The 3,552-nt window shown below is 41.5% G+C and overlaps 1 pseudogene; it reads right to left on the reverse strand.

Annotated features, from left to right (window-relative positions):
- Nucleotides 1-225: 225 nt before the first annotated feature.
- LOC102982189 (52 kDa repressor of the inhibitor of the protein kinase-like) lies at nt 226-2,545 on the reverse strand (annotated as a pseudogene).
- Between the last annotated feature and the right edge of the window lie 1,007 nt (nt 2,546-3,552).

A 3,552-nucleotide genomic window follows, 5' to 3' on the forward strand; every position in this document is an offset into this window, starting at 1 on the left:
AAATAGATAGCTAGTGGGAAGCAGACACATAGCACAAGGAGATCAGCTCGGGGCTTTGTGACCACCTAGAGGGGTGGGATAGGGAGGGTGGGAGGGAGGCACAAGAGGGAGAAGATATGGGGGTATATGTATATGTATAGCTGATTCACTTTGTTTTAAAGCAGAAACTAACACGCCATTGTAAAGCAATTATACTCCAATAAAGATGTTAAAAAAAAAAGTCTCTTAGGTATTTTCATTGGTTTCTGAATTATCTGTAGGAAGCTCTGACTTACTTGTACGCTTGTGTACTTACTTGTACTTGTACACTTATCCACCATTAAATCCAAATCATGTTTTATATCAAAATTTATGTTAAGTAAAGCCAAGTTACTTGACCTTTGGTCTGTCAAAGTGTTCCTCAGGTATGCTTTGAGATGCTTTTTCCCGTTTTCATAGCGTTCATTTTCAACCTTCATCACAGGAAGAATACATAGAACCTTCAATAATGCATAAACATTAGGAAAAAACTTGACATCTGGCAGATGAAGGGCTTCATAAATAGTGGGTGGAAGTTCTACATCTTTCCCTCTGTGTTTCCACTTGATTCTCCAACAATACAGCTCAGCAGAGAGTGTGTCAGGATTAGGTAAATCACTTCTGTACATGTCAGCATGATGCTCCTCTGATGTATTGAATTTGAGCTGTCCCATGACAGAGTGTACCAGAGATAAGCATTTAAGAGCTCTGAGGTGCTGTTCTGAGAATGTATCTTTCAGGTCCTGAATAATGTGTTCCACTGTTGGAACACTTAGAGTTTCTTTATAGTAACTCTCAGAGCTTAGCTGAGATTCCAGGTTACTATGCTGAGCTCTGCGAAATTTCCCTGGGAGTTTCATCTGAATATCAAGTTTGGTTGCCAAATTTGTGGCTTTCTCAAACCAAAATTCATGATAAACTTCAATATTTTCCGTCACTTCATTTTGTGAATGCAGCACTGCCGTAAAATTACTGGCTGCAAAGAAGACACCAGAGGTCTGATGACCTACAGGTCTGCCCCTGAGGATTTTTCCCAAAGGCTCTTGTAAAAGATAGGACATTTTAAAGAACAATGGTAAGATGAAATCAAAATCTGTTACCACACCACACTACAGAGTACAAATGCTCAGCCAGCCATGCAGTTATTCCATCTAACATTTGTGTCACTATTATACCATGTAAACATAAAACAAGTGCTTGTAGGAGGTCCACTAAGATTTCAAAAGCATCATGCCTGGCTGGCCACTGAGAATGGTGAATTTCCTTCAGTTCTTTGCCCCTTTCTTCATTGTTCTGAAAGAGGACAGAAATTACATTGTCAAGCTCTAAAAGCAGTTGTGCTGATCAATGGAAAAAAGAACAAACTTCCTCAACTGTTCCTAATGGGACACATACTCCCGTAACAGGCACTGATTTTGCCAAACACATATTTAAGGCACAGGAAGAGCAGAGTGTGTAGATAGCTTGGGGATATTTCTCTAAAAGTCTAGAAGCAACAACTTTCATTTTGGAAGAAAATCCACTGGACACAATTGTAAGCCTGACCACGACAGTACTCCATGTTTAATCCTCACTTCTCAGTTACTGTAGTGTGAGGTTTCACAGCCAAAATTTCTGCATCAGCTTCATAAGGCAGGAAGCCCACAGATTCCTCTCTCAGGCTGTGAGCTTCGTCAACAAACCTCACCAACACAGGCAGGTGCTCTTCCCCTGCTATGTCCACCACATCATCTGTGATGATGGAAAAGAAGTGGGAGTCTCTCACTTCCCTGAGGGTTTCTTCTCGAATGCAGCTCTCACAGATCGCTAGCATCTTTTTCTGCTGTGTTTTCGAACAGAACAATGTGTTCACTGCCGTTGTCTCAAAGCACGTTCTCAGAACCTCTTCACCAGAATGGATCCGGCACTCCAGCAGGGCTTGAAAGTTATCAGGAGTAAAGAGACCTTCTGGGACTTCATCAGCTTCATGTCCATCCAGAGGTATGGTCTGTTGTCCCATAAGAATCAAAATTTCAAATCAAGATTTTAAGTATTCTTTGTTTTCCTTCTCTTCAAGGGTTAAAGGTAAAATGTCTTCATCCTGCTCTTCACCCCCTTCTTCAGCACTGGGGTTCTGAGCATTGCTGTTGTGTATTTCCTTATGTTTTGGGTCCTGTTCGGAAGTTTCATCAATATTTTCCTGTTTCAGTGTCCTCATTTCATCTTCACTCAATTCTTTTATTCATTTTCTGTGTCTACTGTGTGGATTATTCAAATGGCTGATAAGATCAAATATTGTTGGTATTGCATTATCTCAAAGAACTGTCCTATAAGGACTAGTTCTACAGATCACAGAAGTCTCAAAGCGTTTGGCACACAATCGATAATGTTTGTTTAGTTGATCGGGTGTTTTATCTTCTGAGTCGGCTCTCCTACAATTCTCCACGCACTTCTGGCACCTGGCTGGATCCCGCGGCAACCTGAAAAAGGCCAGGTCCAACCGCGAGCTCTTCCGCTTGCAGTTGGGGGCCGTGCAAAAGTTCGGCATCACAGTCTGGCTGCCGGCCGGCCCAGTCCTCCCCTCCCCGCCGGCTCGCCCGTCGGAGCCGGGGAGGGGAGCCAGGCCGGCCGGCCGTCTCGTTAGGGCCTGTATATATGCTTTTAGATTCACTTGACCTCATATGAAGCATGTTAATGTATTGTTATGTTTGTTAGAACCAAAATCAAACCACTTTAATTCTTATGGGAATTAGACGGAATGAATGAATAAAATCTTGAAGCTTGTGTCATCTTGACGTGGTGCAATACAGAGAGCTCAAGAGCAGGGAAGATGGACCATATATGTTACAGACATAAGGTCAAGTGTCAATCCTCCAAAGCTGCTTATCTACTCACTGTTTTTGGACGTTTTTAGACTTTGCAGTATTGTCAAGATACTTGCCTTTTGGAATTTACATCCTTATATGACATTCAGAGTTAAGAAGGAAGGAAGAAAGGAAGGGGAGGGGAAGGGAGGGGAGGGGAGGAGAGGCGAGGAAGAGACCAGTAAGTAGCTAATATACTACTCAGGAAAGAGTCCATGTTATTGGATTAGTGAACAATAATGGACAATATGTGATATCATGCTAAGCATTAGCTTTAAAATTAAATATTCCATAGTTGGGATATAGTAAGCTAGCCCAGTGGAAACCAAATACTACTCAGATTTGGGGAGTTTGCTGATGTAGTAAGATCTTAATTTACCCACTTAACAGTGGGGAGGAGTCCCACAGATAATCCAAAACAGCTGATGATTCAAATATAATGCCTACTTAGTTTTGGAATGCATGGTGTGATTCTCTTTTTGAACATTATAGTCATAGCAATTCAATAAATATTTATTAAGCATATGCTTGGTGCTGAATACTGTGCTAAATTATTATAATTTGGGATTCTATCATGGCTTATTGGCTCAACAAATGTCTAATGAGTGGAGACTTTTGCCAGGCATTGTGCTAGATGATGGCTAAACAGTGGTGACCAACAAGACAGTTATGGTTCCTGTACTTTTGGAGA

Source organism: Physeter macrocephalus, chromosome 2, assembly GCF_002837175.3.
Source record: "Physeter macrocephalus isolate SW-GA chromosome 2, ASM283717v5, whole genome shotgun sequence".
In the NCBI taxonomy this organism is placed as follows: domain Eukaryota; kingdom Metazoa; phylum Chordata; class Mammalia; order Artiodactyla; family Physeteridae; genus Physeter; species Physeter macrocephalus.